Source organism: Pristiophorus japonicus, unplaced genomic scaffold, assembly GCF_044704955.1.
Source record: "Pristiophorus japonicus isolate sPriJap1 unplaced genomic scaffold, sPriJap1.hap1 HAP1_SCAFFOLD_147, whole genome shotgun sequence".
Lineage (NCBI taxonomy): Eukaryota > Metazoa > Chordata > Chondrichthyes > Pristiophoridae > Pristiophorus > Pristiophorus japonicus.
In genome coordinates this window covers 586,846-608,231 of record NW_027251144.1, presented here as the reverse complement: position 1 = coordinate 608,231, position 21,386 = coordinate 586,846, and the positions used below count along the sequence as shown (strand labels likewise).

Sequence of the window (21,386 nt, the reverse complement as noted above, 5' to 3'; positions counted from 1 at the left end):
AATTATCAATTCTCCCTCAGTTCGCATTTTTATCATTGTGCAAAAGAAGATCATGGGTTCATTAATGATATTTACCCACGAAAGCAACATAAAAGTTTAATGAAAAGTAATCGCCCAACGTGGGGCTCGAACCCACGACCCTGAGATTAAGAGTCTCATGCTCTACCGACTGAGCTAGCCGGGCTTCTCAACATTTACTCTGTCAATCCCCTTCAGAATATTGTCCGTTTCAATGAGATCACCTCTCATTCTTCTAAACTCCAGAGAGTATCGGCATATTCTACACAATCTCTCACCATAGGACAGTCCTCTCATCCGAGGAATCAATCTGTTGAACCTCCGTTGTACCACCTCCAAGGCAAGTGTATCCTTCCTCAGATAAGGAGACCAAAACTGTGCGCAGTACTCCAGGTGTGGTCTCACCAGGGCCCTGCACAATTGGAGCAAGATTTCCTTACTCTTGCACTATGGGCGGAATATTAGGTGCTATGGTCCGAATATCCTGATTTTCTGCTGATTCTCCGGTTGTATAAAAAGTTATTAAAATTCGACAGTCACTCGGCAAACATATTTGTATTTCCTTCAGTGTGCAACACTGATGGATGGATTAATGATGATTGAAACAATTATTCAGTATTTCACAGACTTGAATTATATTTGTCAGCTTGCTCTGTAAAAATGATTTCCCTAACCAGGAATCAAACCCAGACCATGGCAGTGAGAACACCAAATACTAACCACTAGACTACCAGGTAAAACTGCTTGCAGCCTCTCCGATACCTTTAAATATAGTCAGCTTACAATCACAGCTGAGAATTGTGCGGTGACACGGGTATAACTGGATTTGCTGGGAGCAGCGTGGAGGCCCCGACCTGCGTGAGAACACCAGCGGCAGGTCGGGGCCATAAAAGGAGCGGTGAGCGGCGGCCTGGGAGCAGTGTGGTGGTGTACCACGGCAAGGTGCAGCGCGAGCTGGTGAATGAGGGCGACGGCAGCGAAGAGTGACGTCATCAAAGTCCAGGTCGGTGATTGGAGCGTTGGCAGGTGCAGCAGGAGCAGCGAGAGACTGTGGAGGGATGTGATCGGGGCCCAGGGGTGGTGTGCGTTCAGGGCCAGGGACCCAGGGGCAGCACGGGCCAGCCCACACTGCGATATGTGTGGGCACTGGGTCCGTGCAGCAGAGCTGGTCTCCAGTCGTCTTGGATAACCCTTGCCACTGGACCAAGACCTCGCTCTGTCAAGCCCGTGTGATGGCTGGGGTGCAACGGCCACCACACGTTAAAAAAATCCACGCACAGGCATCTTCCACCCTTCAACATGCAGTTCGGGACCTGGAATATTAGGTCCATCATTGAAACACCTGTGAACTCATCCTTTTTTGGCGTGGAAGCAAGTCATCCTCGCTTCGAGGGACTGCCTATGATGATGATGAACTGGATTTGCTGCAGTCCGCGGGCAGCAGGTGATGAAAACGGGCGTGAGAGGGTGAGTGACAGGTCGGCACTGCTTCTGATGCTGTCTGACCCACGGTGGGAGTGGCCGGTTATTTTAAAGCCCTTTCATTGCACCAATGCAGGCTAAATGAAACTGTGTTTCAGGAACCTTCATGTATACAAACATGGGCACTCTGCACTGTAGACCTCGTGGTGTAACGGTCGTGTGTCTGACTCCAGATCAGAAGGCTGCGTGTTTACATCACGTCGGGGTCACTGTACTTTTCCATATTGTTCTTCCGGAATTGAGATTTTCTTTGCTGCATCACAATTTACTTTCCCACCCATCTTTGTACCATCAGCAAACTTGGCTCCATTACACTGGGTCCCTGTATCCCTGGGATAGGGGAGGGACGACACACCGGAGAAGTGTGAGCTTGTGGACCGGAGAAGTTGCAGCTGCTGGAGCTGTGCGTTTTATCGGGGAGGGACGGGGGGAGAGCCCGCCGAGCGACCGGAGAAGCTGAGAAGCTGCTGTGCTTTTCATCGGGTTTGACACTGTTTAAAAATGGCAGAGTGCCAAGTTTTCTCTCCCTACTGCCCATGCGCGAAGGTGCCGGCAGTGTTTTCGGCGCAGGAATTTGGCTCCACCCCCCACTTCACCATCGACACCACGCCAGGACTCCGGGAACTGTACACAGCGGCCAGGATGGGGCGAGTTTTTCCCCCGCGCCATTTCCAGCGAGCAAAGTCGGTGCGCTTGAGGTCAGTGCGCCGACAAAACTGCTTGGGGAAAATCTAGCTCTTAAAGAGTAAGGAGTACAATGAAGGAAATACAAATATGTTTGCCAAGCAACTGTCAAATTTTAATAACTTTTTATACAACCATCGAATCAGCAAAAAACAGGGCACTCGCCCCATAGTACCTAATATATAGCCCACAGTACAAGAGTAAGGAAGTCTTGCTACAATTGTACAGGGCCCTGGTGAGATGAGGAGAAACTTCTTCACTCAGAGAGTTGTTAACCTGTGGAATTCTCTGTCGCAGAGTTGTTGATGCCAGTTTGTTAGATATATTCAAGAGGGAGTTGGATGTGGCCCTTATAGCTAAAGGGATCAAGGGGTATGGAGAGAAAGCAGGAAAGGGGTACTGAGCTGAATGATCATCCATGATCTTATTGAATGGTGATGCAGGCTCGAAGGGCCGAATGGCCTACTCCTGCATCTATTTTCTATGTTTCGATGTTTCTCTGTCCTGCTACTGCTTCTTTAATAATGGATTCCAACATTTGCCCAACCACAGATGTTCGGCTAACTGGTCTATAGTTTCCTGCTTTTTGTCTGCCTCCTTTTTTAAATAGGGGCATTACATTTGCAGTTTTCCAATCTGCTGGGTCCTCCCTAGACTCCAGCGAGTGCATGTCCACAGATCCCTGAAAGTAGCAGGCCAGGTAGCTAAGGTGGTTGAGAAGAAATATGGAATGATTGCCTTTATTAACCGAGGCATCGAATACAAGAGATGGGGTCGGTGGGGCAGGTTAGGTCACAGCTGGAGTACTGCGTGCAGTTCTGGTCGCCATATTACAGGAAGGACATGATTGCACTGAAGATCGTGCAGAGGAGATTTACGAGGATGTTGCCGGGAGTGGAGAATCTTCGCCATGAGGACAGATAAGAAAGGCTGGATTTGTTTTCCATGGAACAGAGACTGAGGGGAGACCTCATTGAGGTGTATAAAATAATGAGGGTCCAAGATATAGTGGATAGAAAGGACCTATTTCACTCAGCAGAGGGGTCAACAATAAGGAGGCATAAATTTAAAGTAATTGGTCGAAAGTTTAGAGGGGATATTTCTTCACGCAGAGGATTGTGGGGGTGGTAGAGGCAGAAACCCTCACCACATTTAAAAAGTGCTTGGATGTGCACCTGAAGTGCTATAACCTGCAGGGTTATGGACCTGGAGCTGGAAAGTGGGATTAGGCTGGAGAGCCTCTAGTTGGCAGGCGCAGACACGATGGACCGAAATGGCCTCCTTCTGTGCTGCAAACTTCTTTGATTCTATGAACTCATTTGCAAAGAGTTGAGGTGCGTGTGAAGTGATTTGGGCACATCTTTCCTCACATGACAACATTTCAAAGGTACTGAAATTTGAAGCCAGGATCTTTCTGCAAATTTCAAGTAACAACCACGAAGCAAGAATCATACCCCTGGACCAACAAACCACCTGCTTAGCAAATGTAGAGATAAGATGTAACCATTATTGAAGCATTTTTAGTGTGTGTTGCTGTTCTTGATCGGAGGAGCACATGAGACGGAATCAGTGACATTGCCTTTTCGACATGTCTTCTGAAGCGCCGCACGGTCCCACTCCTGCAGTCAATGAGCTGTTGGGACGTTAATGTATCCATCATCATCATCATCATAGGCGGTCCCTCGAAACGAGGATGACTTGCTTCCACGCCGAAAAAGGATGAGTTCACAGGCGTTGCAATGAATGACCCGAACGACATCCCAAAGGGTGAAAGATGCCTGTGCGTGGATTTTTTAAACGTGTGGTGGCCGTTGCACCCCAGCCATCACACGGGCTTGACAGAGCGAGGTCTTGGTCCAGTGACAAGGGTTAAGAAAGACGACAGGCGACCAGCTCTGCTGCACGGACCTAGTGCACACATATCGCAGTGTGGGCTGGCCCGTGCTAACCCAGGGCCCCTGGCCCCAAACTCATGCCTCCGCTGGGCCCCGATCACATCCCTCCACAGTCTCTCACCGCTCCTTCGCCCCGATCTCGCCGCTCCTGCTGTATCTGCCCACGCTCCAATCACCGACCTGGACATTGATGACGTCACACTTCGCTGCCGCCACCCTCCTGCATCAGCCCGCGCTGCTCCCTGGAGTAGTCTCCCGGGACCTCCAAGCTGCTCCCAGGGCCGCTCGCCGTTCCTTTTATGGCCCCGACCTGCCGCTGGTGTTCTCCCGTTAGTGTATCCAGGCTGTGGGTGGCCACACCGAGCGCAATAGAGGGGTTTCTGCATTAGTTCTGGGTGGGGACAGTATATTTCCCCTTCTCTCTTCCTCTTGTCTGTATCCCTGTGATTTTATTTCTCTATTTATTCCCCCTGTCTCAGTTTCTAGTGTTTTAAAGGGAACAAAAGATGAAATGGGTATCACTGTGGAACAATTTCTCTCAATCAAAGATATACGCATTACCGTTGCGCCATGAGGTCTAGGCAGCTAGCCGTTGATATTCAGGTTCATATATAAATATATATAAATATATCTATATGTCTCATAACTGTTCCCTGGTGGTCGAGGGATTAAGATCCGGCGCACTAAACTGGTTTCAATTCTCGATCAATTCATCGCATAAAAATAATTGAGGTCTGTGAGACGATTAATGATTGCTGTAATCACCATGAATACCAATACTTTCTGCGATAGACCGAGCTTACAGACTATCTGGCTTCTCCTGCCCTTTGCTGGGCACGTGTTCGGGGTTTAATTTAGTAAACTGGGCGAGTTCGCTGATCGCTGGGAGACGGTAGGAGCCTCTGTGACCCCACTGTGAGGATGTGGAAGTGAGCACGGTGGCTGGGTGATCCGTGACATTTCTGTAAAGGGCAGCGGAGGAGAAGGATTGAGAACTTTCAGTGTGGGACAGAAGTTGTTTAAGGTGAGCCAACACATTCCCGATCAGCACAGAGGGAGCTCACTGGTCAGCTCCCCTCTGTTGGGGCTGTTGTGCCAGAGGTTTCTGTAGTGTAGTGGTTATCACATTTGCTTTATACGTGAAAAGTACCCGGTTTGATTCTGGGTAGAAACATTATGTTTAAACTTGCTACAAGGGAACAATCGGAGGAGAGTTTAGTCTCCTGGAAAATGCTGCCTGACCTGCTGAGATTTCCAGCTTTTGCTGTTTTTATTTGGTATTTATTCTCCTGGTAGAAAGGCTCCCTTATTCCTGAATTGCTCTTTATTTAACCAATAAATAGATAACTTTCAGTGAGAGAAAACGGATCCACCGGGGACCTTTCGTGTGTCAGGCCAACGTGATATCCGCCACACTGCAGCCCATCAAAGGGCGAGAAACCACTGAATATAAAGGATGAGCTCACAAATATCAGGGGCAGTGCAGTCTGGTCAACGTCAAACCCTCCTTTCTTATTCAGCAGAGGCATGAACGGGACTCAGACGCCACAAAGTTTAATTAAAGACACAAATACAAGTAACACTTCCAAATCTTTTCACTGTAAAATTCTTTCACTTTATTTCAAATCCTACTGCGTTGAATCTGAAAATGATCACCATGGGATTTTATCTTCGCTGCTGATTCTAATCTCTCTGCACGGAAGGAATAACCGGTGCTGTTAAATTTGACAAAAGTTGCCACAGATTCCTGGTGACATCGGCAATACAGTGTGTAAAATGGGTTAACATGCTGAAGAACAGAAGAACAAAACAAATAGGAGCAGGAGTCGATCATACGCCCCTCGAGCCTGCTCCGCCATTTAATACGATCATGGCCGATGTGATCATGGACTCAGGTCCACTTCCCTGCCCGATCCGCAAAGCACAGGACAAATGATTGAAGTATCGACTGTCCCTCAGTTAGCATTTCTTTCATTGTGCAAAAGAAGGTGACGTATTAATTAATGATGCTTTTCCATGAACGCAACACAAAAGTTGAAGAAAAAAACATACGGTGACTGGCAGGTGAGCGTTGCTTCTGACACCCGGTGGGAATGGGCGGGGATTTTAAAGCCCCTTGTGTTGTGAAAGCTTCATATAGAGGAACATCTCACAATCAGTGCGTAGGCCTCGTGGCACAACGGCAGCGCGTCTGACTCCAGATCAGAAGGTTGCGTGTTCAAATCACGTCGAGGTCACTGTTCTTTCAGAATTAATATTTTCTTTGCTGTTTGGCAATAACCAGACCCTTGTTCCAAGGTCTGTCTCATTGTTTCACCGGTGTCAGGCAGAGATACGCCTGCTGCCCTCATTTAATTCATGTGCCAGGACACAAAAGTTCAAAATCAACTTGCAGGTGGCCACACACACCACCGAGCGGTCTCAGGTGCTGTGATTAGATCGCAGGTTTCTCTGGAGGTGTGGGTTTGAATCCAACTTCTGACATTTCTTGTTTTTAATCATAAAGCGAAAGTCATTGTTTGACACCACGACCAACTCCTTAAAACTGGGATTCAGCAGTTCACCTGCTCGCTTAACATTCCCGTCTGACCTGGTGCTGAAAGTGGAGATGTTTACGCAGTGTCGCGGTTAACACGTTCGCCTCACATGCGAAAGCTCACCAGGCGGGAATATTTTCTGTAGCTTTCTCCTCATGCATGCTCAGGGGCGAGTTTGTTCTCCTGTGAAAAGTTCATAAGATGATAAGCATGTAAGAATTAGGGGCCGGAATAGGCCATTCGGCCCCTCGAGCCTGGTCCACCATTCAAGAAGATCCTGGCAGTTCCTCGACAGCAAGTTTAAACATCTGGGGCGGAGCCAACAGGCGACTGTCTGCAATCAGTGAGAGAACGGTATGTTTGGCAGAAGCCTGGCGAGCTCAGTCAGTGAAATATAAGACTTTTAATCTCAGGGTCGTGGTTTCGACACCAACATTGGACATTTACATTTTTCATAGAATTATAGAATGATAGAAGTTTGCAGCACATAAGGAGGGCATTTTGGCCCATCACTTCCACCCCGGCCAACAAGAGGCAATCCAGCTTCATCCCACTTTCCAGCTCTGGGCCCATAACCCTGCAGGTTACGGCACTTCAGGTGCACATCCAAATACTTTTTACATGTGGTATCTGCCTCCGCCATTCTTTCAGGCAGCGAGTTCCTGACCGTCACAAACCTCTGCATGAAGAATTTTACCTTCAAATCCTCTTTAAACCTTCTACCAATTACTTTAAATATATGCCCCCTGGTTGTTGACCCCTCTGCTATCCACTATATCGAGGCCCCTCATAATTTTATACATCTCAATGTTGTCTCCCCTCAGCCTCCTCTGTTCCAATGAAAACAAACCCAGCCGATCCAAACTGTCCTCATAGCTAAAATTCTCCACGCCTGGCAACATCCTGGTAAATCTCCTCTGTACCCTCTCGTACAATCACATAATTCCTGTAATACAGTGACCAGAACTTCATGCAATACTCCAGCTGTGGCCGAACCAGTGTTTTATACATTTCAAGCATAACCAACCTGCTCTTCTATCCCATGCCTCAGCCAATAAAGGTAAGCATTCCGTGCGCCTTCTTACCCACCTTATCCAACTGGCCTGCTACCTTCAGGAATCTGTGGACATGCACTCCAAGGTCCCTTTGTTCTTCCACACTTCTCAATGTCCAATCATTTAATGTTTGTTTCTTTCCTTGTTTTCCCTCCCCAAATGCACAGCCTCACACTTCTCTGGATTAAATTAGTATCACCTGAAAACGTTTTAATCATACCTCCTATATTTAAGTTTAGATCATTGATGTTGCCACTAAAAGACAGGGACCTAGCACTGAGCCCTGTGGAACCCCACTGGAAACATCCTTCCAGTCCCAAACACTCCCTTCAAACATTACCCTTTGCTTCCTGCCTCTGAGCCAATTTTGGATCCAACTTGCCACTTTGCCCTGGATCCCATGGGCTTTTACTTTCGTGACCAGTCTTCCATGTGGGAACTTGGCGAAAGCTTTGCTAAAATCCTTATACACTACATCAAACGCACTGCCCTCATCGATCCTGTTGGTTACCTCCTCAAAAAATTCAATCAAGTGAGTCAGACAAGACCTTGCCTGAACAAACCCATGCTGACTATCCGTGATTAACCGATGTCTTTCTAAATGCAGAAATTAAATCATTGATAAATTTTATCCTGCTTTCACGGGAAAGCACCATTAATTAACTGATGATCTTTGTTGTGTATGTATAAAATAAGTATACATCCTGTACACTCAATGTACAGTTACATAAGACCACTGGATGTATCTTCACACAAAACACACACTATGCTTGTACCACCAGAGGGTGCAACTGGTGGAGACCTCGGGGTCACCTGTACACAACAGGTAACCAGGTATAAAAGGGAGCTCACAGTACTGTACCCTCACTCAGGAGCTGCAATAAGTGGACGAAGGTCACCACAGTTCAAGTACAATACCTTACCTCGTGGAGTCATTACTAGAGTGCTTACAAACACAATAACTGGTGACGAGAATACGAATTTCCATGTGACAATGGCTAACCTTGGCACGCTTGAACAATTCGCCGATGGGGAAGATTGGGAGGCCTTTGTGGAAAGGCTCGAACACTTCTTTATTGCGAACGAAGTGGGGGGAGACGACCCGACATCGCTGGCTGATAAGTGCTGAGCTATCCTGCTCAGCAGTTGTGGGCCCACCGTCTATGGCCTTGTCAGGGACCTGCTAGTCCCAGAGAAGACAATAACATATGTGGAGCTCGTAACGTTGATACAGGAAGCTCAAACCTATAGAGAGCATCCTCACAGCCAGACACCGGTTCTCTCCCCACCGGTGGATCCGAAGGCCAGGAAATCGCAAAATATGCTGCAGACCTGAGACGATTGGCTGCACCATGTGATTTTAGCGATCACCTCACCGAAGTATTAAGGGACATCTTTTTTACTGGAATCGGTCACGAGGGCCTTCTCCGCAGACTGCGCTCTGCGGACACCACGGTCACCCTGCAGAAGGCAATTAACGTGAGCCAGGCGTTCATGATCTCGGCCTGCGATTCCAAGTGGATGTCTCACCCCCAGGATTCTAACCCAGCAAGTACTGTGAACCGAAAGTTGCCTTTTAGAGGCAGGGCTGCTGCTAGCAGTCTCTCTCAGGGAAGAGAGAACAGAACACCGAGTCCCACAATCCTGAGTCCGCCACATGGGGCCAACCGGCCAACCCCATGCTGGCGCTGTGGAGGAAATCACAGGGCCCACCAGTGCCACTATAAAGACTATACTTGCAAAGGCTGTAACATGAAGGGCCATCTCCAGCGAATATGCAAGAGAAATCGTACTCACCGAGTCGATGAAGAGTTGGCCGATCATCCGGACTCCAGCGACGATGAGGTGTACGGAGTGTTTACCTGCACCACCGAGAGTTCCCCGTTGAAAATGGAAGTTAAAATCAATGATGTTCCAGTCACGATGGAGGTGGACATAGGGGCGAGCCAGTCACTGATGAATCAGGCGGCCTTTGAGAAACTCTGGGACAATGCAATCGAACGACCTAAAATGATCCCGATCGAAGTGAAACTGCTCACCTACACAAACGATACATCCCAGTCGTTGGCAGCGTGGATGTCCAGGTGTCCCATGGCGGCGAGATGCACAGGTTACCTTTGTGGATCATTGCTGGTGATGGTCCAAAGCTATTAGGAAGAAGGTGGATGAAAAATATCAATTGGAGCTGGGAAAAGCTCCAACCTCCAGCGATCGACATCCCTCATGGCCCCGAAGTTGGATCCAGCACAACACATGAAAAACCAACCGCCCAACTCGACTGTGAGGCGACGACACAGACCGCTCAACCCAACGGCGAGATGATCCAGCCCAAACGACTCGACCTCACCTTCCAGGCTCCAGTGGCAGGACTCCAGAGGAAGAAAATTCACGCAGAAGATAACTTCCCGGCTTCCGTGGCAGGACCTGGGGAGAAAAGGATCACCGCAGCCTACCTCATGGAGAGAAACAAGATTGCGTCCGAACCACGAGGTGAAGGGCCTGAAGTCAAGATGGCGGCAGCCAGACCACAAGGGAGCAACACGTGATGCCGAGCGGCGAACAGGACTGGGGTAAAGATTGCAAGACCCTCTTAAAGGAGACCGGCAACCCATTACAATTAAAGGGACAGTTCCACTATTTATACAGCGATGATGGTGATACATATGTAAAAGATGTAACTGACAATTTCAAGTTTGTAAATGTAACTAATCATGATAAGTCAGGCGATTGCGGTCAGAACCAAAGTATTGTGAGAGTCAACGAAGTGATGACGTGCGATGCTGGGATTTACAAGCATGCCGACAAAACCAAGGGCAACCTCCCGTCAGCACCCAGGTCCAGCGATCATGTAGCCTGCCCCTCCGGGACCAATGTGATACCCCAGGGAGTGTGGCCACACACAGAGGGAGCATACCAGCTGCAGGGCCAGTGATCAGCGGACGGCAAAGGCACCACGACCAGTACCCTGCCCCCGATCGGCTCTAACTCTCTGGCCAACAGGGCCAGTACTGGGAGCGAGCGGATAGCACCCTCCTGCCCTCCCAACGGGACCTGGGATGACCAGGCTCCCACTATCGCTGAAGAGCAGCAGGGAGACACTGCAGCCTTCGAAGGAGGACAGGGAGGCCACACACTCCTGTGGCTCTGCCCATCACGAGGCAACGGCAAAGGCTCTGAGACTCAGCCAGGTGAGCGATCTGAGCCCACCCAGCTGGCAGGGGACACAGCTCCGTAATCAGACAACCTGGACACAGTCTGGTTACTCTGGAACTAGTGTCCTCACCCACCTGCACCTACACAACCCAGGGGCAAGGCTGTGATACCACGTATGTACCTTACCTGTAAAATGTACTTGTTCAACTACTGTAGAACCCAAACAGTGATGTAACTAATCCGATGTTTTTTTGTTCTTTCTGTCTGTACAGGTCTGCACTTGCAGGTGTTGAGCCACACACATGGTCTATGTATGGGGGGGCTGAATGGATGTATGGAGCCATGGACACACATGGATCACACCCAGAACCCACTCAACCCCCACTGCAACCTCCAACCATCCACTGCTGAACATTTCCCAATGTCGTGGCAATAAGTACTTGGGGGTCCACAGGGAGAGAACCAAGCCAAAGCATAGACAAGGTGCAAGAGCTTTGGGTCTCGGGCCAGAGCACACAATGCAAAGGCCAGTGGCACAAGACTAAGGGGAGAGTGATGTTGTGTATATATAATATAAGTCAACTCCCTGTACACTCAATGTACAGTTACATAAGACTACTGGATGTACCTTCACACTGTATACACTATGCCTGTACCATCAGGGAGTGCAACTGGTGGAGACCTAGGGGTCACCTGTACACGACAGGTAACCAGTTATAAAACGGAGCTCACCATACTGTACCCTCACTCAGGAACTACAATAAATGGACTAAGGTCACCACAGTTCAAGTACAATACCTTGCCTCATGGAGTCATTATTTGAGTGCTTACAGACACAATAGAAAGAGATTGAACATTAAATGGTAGGACATTGAGAATTGTAGATGAACAAAGCGACCTGGAAGTGCATGTCCACAGATCCCTTAAGGTAGCAGGCAAGGTGGATTAGCTGGTTAAGAAGACATACAGAATGCTGGCCTTTTTTAGCCGAGGCCTAGAATAAGAGAGCAGGTGGATTATGCTTGAATATAAAACACTGGTTAGGCCACAGCTGGAGTACTGCGTGCAGTTCTCGTCACCACTTTACAGGAAGAAGACTGTGATTGCACTGGAGACTTACAGAGGAGATTTCGAGGATGTTATCGGGAGTGGAGAATCTTAGCTATGAGGACAGATTGGATAGGCTGGAGTTGTTTTTCTTGGAACAAAGTGGGCTGAGGGGAGGCATCATTGAAGTGTATACAATTATGAGGGGCCTTGATATAATGGATAGAATGGGCCCATTTCCCTTAGCAGAGAGGTCAACAACCATGGGGCATAAATTTTAAGTCATTGGTAGAAAGTGTAGGGGGGATTTGAGGGAAGATTTCTTCACGCAGAGGGTTGTGTGGGTCTGGAACTCACTGCCTGAAAGGGTGGGAGAGGCAGAAACGCTCACCACATTTAAAAAGTGCTTGGATGTGCACCTGAAGTGCCGTAACCTGCAGGGTTATGGACCGAGAGCTGGAAAGTGGGATTAGGCTGGAGAGCCTGTTATTGGCCGGCACGGACACGATGGGCCGAAATGGCCTCCTTCCGTGCTGTAAACTTCTGATTATATAATTCTATGAAAAATAATCACCAAACGTGGGGCTCGTACCTCTGACCCTGAGATTTAGAATATCATGATCTACTGACTGAGTTAGCTGGGCTCCTGCAAAATGCACCTTTTTGTCGTTGATTACAGCCAGGTGCCTGTTGGCTCCGCCCCAGTGTTTAAACTTGCTGTCGAGGAACTGCCAGGATCTTCTTGAATGGTGGACCAGGCTCGAGGGGCCGAATGGCGTACTCCGGCCCCTAATCCTGGCATGCTTATGATCTTATGACATTTCACAGGAGAACAAACTCGCCCCTGAGCATGCATGAGGAGAAAGCTCCAGAAAATAATCCCGCCTGGTGAGCTTTCGCGTGTGAGGCGAACGTGTTCACCGCTACACTGCGGAAACATCTCCACTTTCAGCACCAGGTCAGACGGAAGTGTTAAGCGAGCAGGTGGACTGCAAAATCCCACTTTTAAGGCGTTGGTCGTGGTGTCAAACAATGAGTTTCACTTCATGATTAAAAACAGGAAGTGTCAGAAGTGTGATGTGAACCCACACCTCCAGAGGATACTGCGACCTAAACACAGAACCTTGGACCGCTCGGCCATCCTGACTACTTAATGCTGTATGTGGCCAACTGCAGGTTTATTTTGAACTTTTGTGTCCTTTCACATGAAATAAATGAGGGCAGCAGGAGTATCTCTGCCTGACACCGGGGAAACAGTGAGACAGACCTTGGAGCAAGGGTCTGGTTATTGCCAAACAGCAAAGAAAATATTAATTCCCGAATTATACTGAAGAACAGTGACCTCGACGTGATCTGGGGTCAGACGCGCTACCGTTGCGCCACGAGGTCGATATAGCACATCGGAAATGTTTGACTATAGGAAGGTTTCACAATACAAGGGGCCTTAAAATCCCCGCCCATTCCCACCGGGTGTCAGAAGCAGCGCTCACCTGCCAGTCACCGTATGTTTTTTTGTTCAACTTTTGTGTTGCCTTCACGGGGTTGCATCATTAATTAACCCGTGACCTTCTTTTGCACAATGAAAGAAATGCCAACTGAGGCAGAGTCGATACTTCAACCATTTTTTTTCTGGGCTTTGCATAGAAACATAGAAACATAAAAACATAGAAAACAGGTGCAGGAGTAGGCCATTCGGCCCTTCGAGCCTGCACCACCATTCAATATGATCATGACTGATCATTCACCTCAGTATACCTTTCCTGCTTTCTCTCCATACCCTTGATACCTTTAGCCGTAATGACCACATTTAACTCTCTTTTGAATATATCAAACGAATTGGACTCAACAAATTTATGTGCTCGAGAATTCCGCAGGTTCAGAATTCTCTGAGTGAAGAAGTTTTTCCTCATCTCGGTCCTACATGGCTTACCCCTTGTCCTGAGACTGTGACCTCTGGTTCTCGACTTCCCCAACATCGGGAACATACTTCCTGCCTCTAACCTATCCAATCCCATCAGACCTGTATATGTTCTATGCGATCCCTTCTCATTCTTCTAAATTCCAGTGAAGAAAAGTCTAGTTGATCCAGTCTTTCTTTACATGTCAGTCCTGCCCTCCCGGGAATCAGTCTGGTGAACCTTCGCTGCACTCCCTCAATAGCAAGAATGTCCTTCTTCAGATTAGGAGACCAAAACTGTACACAATATTCCAGGTGTGGCCTCACCAAGGCCTGCGTCCGCGCACATACAGAGGCTGAATTCCAGGACATAGTCGACGTATTTACTGAGGCGTATGAAAGCATGGGCCTTACGCTAAACATCCGTAAGACAAAGGTCCTCCACCAGCCTGTCCTCACCGCACAGCACTACCCCCCAGTCATCAAGATCCACGGCGCGGCCCTGGACACCATGGACCACTTCCCATATCTCGGGAGCCTCCTATCAACAAGAGCAGGCATCGATGACGAGATTCAACACGGCCTCCATGCGCCAGTGCAACCTTTGGCCGCCTGAGGAAAAGAGTGTTTGAAGACCAGGCCCTCAAAACTGCCACCAGTCTCATGGTCTACAGAGCTGTAGTAATACCTGCCCTCCTGTAAGGCTCAGAGACATGGACCATGTACAGTCGACACCTCAAGTTGGTGAAGAAATATCACCAACGATGTCTCCGCAAGATCCTACAAATCCCCTGGGAGGACAGACGCACCAACATCAACAGCCTTATTCAGGCTAACATCCCCAGCTTTGAAGCACTGACCACACTCGATCAGCTCTGCTGGGCAGGCCACATAGTCCGCATGCCAGACACGAGACTCCCAAAGCAAGTGAACTACTCGGAGCTCCTTCATGGCAAACGAGCCAAAGTGGGCAGCAGAAACTCTACAAGGACACACTCAAAGCCTCCCTGATAAAGTGCAACATCCCCACTGACACCCAGGAGTCCCTGACTCAAGACCACCCGAAGTGGAGAAAGTGCATCCGAGAGGGCGCTGAGCACCTCGAGTCTCAACGCCGAGTGCATGCAGAAATCAGGTGTAGACAGCAGAAAGAGCGTTCGGCAAACCTGTCCCACCCATCCCTTCCCTCAACAACTATCTGTCCCACCTGTGATAGGGTCTGTGGCTCTAGTATTGGAATGTTCAGCCACCAAAGAACTCACTTTAGGAGTGGAAGCAAGTCTTCCTCGATTCCGAGGGACTGCCAATGTAGATTCCAAAATTCATGGAAACCCCCCAGTGTTTGGACTCACTGAAAAGGAAATTCTATTTTGGACTATTAAACATAAAGTTTGGGATTCTAAAAAGCATATGGAAGAAATCTACAATTCTTAACCAAGTTTGGGATTTTAAAAGGCATGTTTGGGCCTGTGGGGAAAAGCTGCAGTGACAGAGGGGTGGGATTTAGAGTTTGGATATTGTAGCTCATCAGTTTGTCTGGGGGAGCTGTTTAACCATAGTCAGGCTCCCAGAAAACATTAGCATTTAAACAATCGACCACGGAAGAAACATTATCCACCCCACCCACAGGACCCAAATATCACATCCATATTCCAACACCTTTTCAACATGTATAGAAATATCTGGCTCAGCTCAGACTTCCCGAAGCCAAGGCAGTGCTATTACAATGGACAAGAGTTCATCAGTTCATAAAGAAGGAGTGTCGCCGTCCCAAAAACTATCAACACCAGATTAAAACATTTAATCAAGTCTCAGTTAGCTAGTCCGCCAAAACTTGTACAAAGAAGACCACTTAAATCAATGGGCAGCAAAACTTAAACAAAAGAAACGTTAGATTTGGCACGAAGATTAAGCAGCCTCTCAGAGTATAACTGGGGGCCTATCGTACCAAGAGCAACATATTTTTCTGACCATTACTTTGGACCAACAAGATCAAGATCGAGAGCAAACGGCGAGATAACACAGGAAGAGACATCACGACATCGGAGAAAAGAACTTCAAAAAACCAATCAGTGGAACATCAATACCAACTGACTTGGTAACAGGCATCAAGCGGACCACCGCGACCGACGGACCCAACCAGGAAAATCAACCACTAGAAAACCGGGGTCCACGCAAGTTTTCCACTCTACAATTTGTGCCTCGACTGTCCAGCAGGTAAAAATGACCGAAACAACTTAAAACCCTATTGATGACAAAGGATACCGGCTTCGGGACAATCAGAATACTTCGTCACATACAAGGCACCGGAAGGCTGGAAGGTCGATCACACCGGTTGTGGGAGAGCTGGTTGGCGGTGACATGGAAGTGTCTGCAGTGTGCGGGACCAGACTGCTTCCACACATCCACAATGAATGTCCCACCCTTTATTTGGGAAGAGTACAATTGAGAGTGGACAAGTTCCATCCCGGTCAGAGCAATCTGAAGCTTTAACTGACTGACACCCGAGTTTGGGATTGTAATGTCTGTCAGCATGTAATGCTTGTAGCTCCACACTGTGGATGTGGACGTATTGTGTACTGCAACTGTACAGTTAATCATTAAACAGAACAGGCTCTTTCCGGAGAGTTCCGAGAGAGCAGCCTGCATGTTAGGAAGCTGTGTGTGCTGTGCTCTGTGAAGATGTCACAGGGATGCCTTGCATCTATCAGTCTCTGTGGTGCAATGGATTAGTGCGTTTAGCTATTAACTGCAAGGTTGGTGGATCGTAGCCCATTCAGGGCCAAAGCCTTTAATTGTTTTTCCCCGAAGATTCGGTGCCGTGCAGTTCCAGGTTGTCATTGTGCATTTTGGCTGCACGAATATATTCCGCAAACATTGCCAGCTGTGCTGTTATCAAGTTATACCAACTGTTACTTGCATTTTCGCGTGGTTGTTCGTTGTCTCGTCGCCAATTGATACGCTCATAATAAAGAATGAACTGAGTACTGTGAACAATGAGTAAGTATGACATTAGCTCCTTTAATAAGACTCCAGAGTGCTTCTATACCGTGCTGCCAAGGGATGCTGGAATCCCTTGGGACTTCAACAGGTCGGCCCTCAGGTGGTGGTATGATACAGATCGCCAAGGGTTCAATACATGACAAAGGTGTGTACGGAAATCAATCATCAAAAGCCCTGTCATTAATCACAGGGGTTTCCGGCAATTTTCTGATCGCAAAGCGCTTTCAGTCCTTGTCCTTAAAATTGCAGATGTGGGAATTGGGGAGTTTAAGGACTTTGAAAGGAGAACATTGTTGTTTGGTGCAGTTCCGTTCAGAGAAATGTTTGTGAAAGGAACTTTTTGCAGAGAGAGGGATTGAGCATTTCAGCTTGTTGCTGAACACTTCTCTCTGGGCACTGAGCTAAGCAGCAGTTTCCGTAGTGTAGCGGTTATCATGTTTGCCTCACACGCGAAAGGTCTCTGTTTCGAGCCTGTGCGGAAACATTATTTGTGAAGCAAAAACGTGACTGTAATAAAATTGAACAAAAGCTGTCCGGGATACATTGTCGCATGAGCAATGAACATTTTAAAACTAGTATACTCAAATACAGAGTGTGTAAAATCAGATCGGGGATAAATCTTCATCAAGGATTAAAGTTTCACTAATTATTAAAGTTCCGTTTTTGAAATTTCGATTGTCCCTGTTCGCATTTCTTTCATTCTGTGAAACAACACTATCGGTTTATACCATCAGATCTAAGTTGCATTTGAAACCCACAAACAACTCATTAATTATTCGCTCTTCCCCAGTTCCAGAGCTCAGAGGGTTATTGTCCATCGCTGGGATGCAAGCTACCTCGGACCCGGGCCAAAGCTCCCCGTGCACCGATCACAGGCTCAGGAAAACCCTGGGGGAGAGGATATCCCAATCTCTGGGCCTTCCAGCAGCCCTGAACAAGCGCCCGGTCTGAAACTTTCCTGAGTAATAACGTGTAATTGAAGGACCCAACAGTCAGGATTGCCGAGCGGTCTAAGGCGCTGCGTTCAGGTCTGGAGGCGTGGGTTCGAATCCCACTTCTGACATTCAGTGTTTTTAATTACAAACTCATTTGTTTTGACACCACTCTGAAGTGCTTTGGGACATCCATCTAACTTCATAAAATTACTCCATTTCAATTATAAACGGTGATATCAAAGTTGCTTCCCAAACCAGGAAATGATCCCGGGTGGCTGTAGCGAAAGAAATGTTTTTGTGAAGCATTGAAAGGTGCCCTCTAAATATCTCTAAATAATAGAAGATTATGGGTTCATTCATGATGGTTTCCCGTGAAAGCAACATAAATTTTAAGGAACAGTAATCGACGAACATGGGGCTCAAACCCACGACCTTGAAATTAGGAGTCTCATGCTTTACCGACTGAGCTAGCCAGGCTTGTCAACATCGACTCTGTCAATCCCCTTCAGAATATTGTCCGTTTCAACGAGATCACCTCCAATTCTTCGAAACTCCAGAGAGAATCGGCATATTCGACACAATCTCTCATCATAGGACAGCCCTCTCATCCCAGGAATCAATCTGTTGAACCTCTGTTGCACCATCTCCAAGGCAAGTATATCCTTCCTTAGATAATTACTATGGGCGAATATCCTGTTTTTCTGCTGATTCTACGGTTGTATAAAAAGTTATTAAATTCAACAGTCGCTGGGCAAGTATATTTGTATTTCCTTCAGTGTGCAACACATGTAGGTGCATTAATGTTGATTGAAACAATTATTCAGTATTTCACCGACTTGAATTATTTTTAATCAACTTGCTCTGTAACAATGCTTTCCCTGACCGAAAATCAAACCCTGACTGACCACAGCAATGAGAGCACCAAACCCTAACCACTAGACTACCAGGGAGCACTGTTTGCAGTTGCCCCATAGTACCGAATATATAGCCCACAGTACAAGAGTGAGGAAGTCTTGCTACAATTGTACAGGGCCCTGGTGAGACCACACCTGGAGTACTGCACACAGTTTTGGTCTCCTTATCTGTGGAAGGATACACTTGCCTGGGAGGTGGTACAACAGAGGTTCACCAGATTGATTCCTGGGTTGAGAGGATTGTATTAAGTTGAGAGATTGTGTAGAATGGGACTATACTCTCTGGTAGTTTAGAAGAATGAGAGGTGATCTCATTGAAACACACAATATTCTGAAGGGGATTGACAGGGTAGATGCTGAGAGGTTTTATCCTCCGGTCTGGAGTGTCTAGAACCAGGGGCCATAGTCTCAGGTTGAGTGGTCGGCCATTTAAGACAGAGATGAGGAGGAATTTCTTCACTCAGAGGGTTATGAATCTGTGGAATTCTCTGCTCCACAGGCCTGTGGATGCTGAGTCTCTGAATATATTCAAGGCTGCGTTAGATAGATTTTTGGAGTCTCAGGGAATCAAGGGATCGGGAGATCGAGCGGGAAAGTGGAGTTGAGATCGACGATCAGTCATGATCACATTGAATGGTGGAGCAGGCTTGAGGGGCCGTATGGCCTACTACTGCTCCGATTTCTTATGTTGTTACCTGTGCTGGCTCTGTGAAAGAAGGTTCCAATTAGTCCCATTCCCCAGCACCCTGCAAATGTTTCTTTTTCAACTATATTTCCCTTTGGAAAGTTAATATTAAATCTGCTTCCAAAACCCTGTCAGGCAGAATAATATTCACATTAATTTTATACAGCCCCATGTTAGATAGTACTTTCCCTGCTTTGCATGTCATACGTGGGCAAATGTATGGCAGATGAAGTATAATGTGGATAAATGTGAAGTTATCCACTTTGGTGGTAAAAACAGAGAGACAGACTATGATCTGTATGGTGACAGATTAGGAAAAGGGGAGGTGCAACGAGACCTGGGTGTCATGGTACATCAGTCATTGAAGGTTTGCATGCAGGTACAGCAGGCAATTGAGAAAGCAAATGGCATGTTGGCCTTCAGAGCGAGGGGATTTGAGTACAGGGGCAAGGAAGTGTTCCTACAGTTGTACAGGGCATTGGTGAGGCCGAGCCTGGAGTATTGTGTACGGTTTTGGTCTCCTAACTTGAGGAAGGACATTCTTGCTGTTGAGGGAGTGCAGTGAAGGTTCACCAGACTGATTCCCGGGATGGCGGGACTGACATATCAAGAAAGACTGGATCAACTGGGCTTGTATTCACTGGAGTTCAGAAGAATGAGAGGGGATCTCATAGAAACGTTTAAAATTCTGACGGGGTTAGACAGGTTAGATGCAGGAAGAATATTCCCAATGTTGAGGATGTCCAGAACCAGGGGTCACAGTCTAAGGATAAGGGGTAAGCCATTTAGGACCGAGATGAGGAGAAACTTCTTCACCCAGACAGTGGTGAACCTGTTGAATTCTCTACCACAGAAAGTTGTTGAGGCCAATTCACTAAATATATTCAAAAACGAGTTAGATGTAGTCCATACTACTCGGGGGATCAAGGGGTATGGCGAGAAAGCAGAAATGGGGTTCTGAAGTTGTATGTTCAGTCATGAACTCATTGAATGGCGGTGCAGGCTCAAAGGGCCGAATGGCCTACTCCTGCACCTATTTTCTATGTTTCTATGTTTCTATGAATTATTATCTTGTCTCATTTTACACACTGCATTTTTGACATTGCTTTAAAATGTTTGGTGCCTGTGACACCAGCCATTGTTAGATTTAGTCACACACCATCCTGACTTGGAAATATATTGGTCGTTCCTTCATCGTCAATGGGTTAAAAGTCTCGAACTCCCTCCCAAAAGCTCTGTGGGAGCACCTTCTCCACACGGACTGCAGCGGTTCAAGATGGTGGCTCACCACCACCTTCTCAAGGGCAATTAGGGTTGGGCAATAAATTCTGGCCTTGCCAGTGACACCCAGATCCTGTGAACTAATATAATAAAACACTATTTTAAGAATCTGGTTCTAAATATTCTTTGCTGACGACACCAGGAATCTGGGGCAACTTTTGTCAAATTGGGCTCAAAACTGGAGCGGTAATTCCTACCGTGCACAGAAAATAGAATCAGTATTAAAGATAAAATCACATGGTGCTCATTTTCAGAATCAACGTAGTAAGATTTGAAATAAAGTGAAAGAATTTCACAGTGAAAGGATTTGGAAATTAAATTTGACTTGTATTTCGCTCTTTAATTAAACTTTGTGGCATCTGTCTGCCATTCATGTCTCTGTTGAATAAGGAAGGAGTGGTTTGACATTGACCAGACTGCACTGTTCCTGATATTTGTGGCTCATCGTTTACAATGAGATGTTTCTTAAATATTTGTCAGTGCCCACTTTAGCTCAGCCGTTGCTTCGTATTACCAACTTTGTGAACAGTTTGAATTTGTCTTAATGCACTTGCTGCCTGGTGTTTTTGTTGTCATTTTCAATCCCCTTCTTTCGCACTGAAACAAATTGTAACCGTGTTTTTAAATTAGCAGTGGGAGATTTTTGCAGTGCATATTTAAATGCTTCACAAAATCTTTCCAATCACTTCAGTTATCAGGTTTCGATTCCCAGTTAGGGAAGTAATTTTGCTACCACTAAGTGAAGTAATTTAATTAAATTACATAGATGACTCAAAGCACTTCAGACTGGTGTCAAAACA

At 47.1% G+C, this 21,386-nt stretch overlaps 3 non-coding genes across 3 annotated transcripts; 1 reads left to right on the top strand and 2 right to left on the bottom strand.

Annotated features, from left to right (window-relative positions):
- Positions 1-111: 111 nt before the first annotated feature.
- Positions 112-184, bottom strand: trnak-cuu (transfer RNA lysine (anticodon CUU)). The gene has a single exon. It is a non-coding gene; the product is annotated as a tRNA-Lys (tRNA).
- A 6,060-nt stretch (positions 185-6,244) lies between these two features.
- Positions 6,245-6,316, top strand: trnaw-cca (transfer RNA tryptophan (anticodon CCA)). Its single transcript has one exon. It is a non-coding gene; the product is annotated as a tRNA-Trp (tRNA).
- Positions 6,317-18,110: 11,794 nt separating this feature from the next.
- trnar-ccu (transfer RNA arginine (anticodon CCU)) lies at positions 18,111-18,188 on the bottom strand. The gene has a single exon. It is a non-coding gene; the product is annotated as a tRNA-Arg (tRNA).
- Between the last annotated feature and the right edge of the window lie 3,198 nt (positions 18,189-21,386).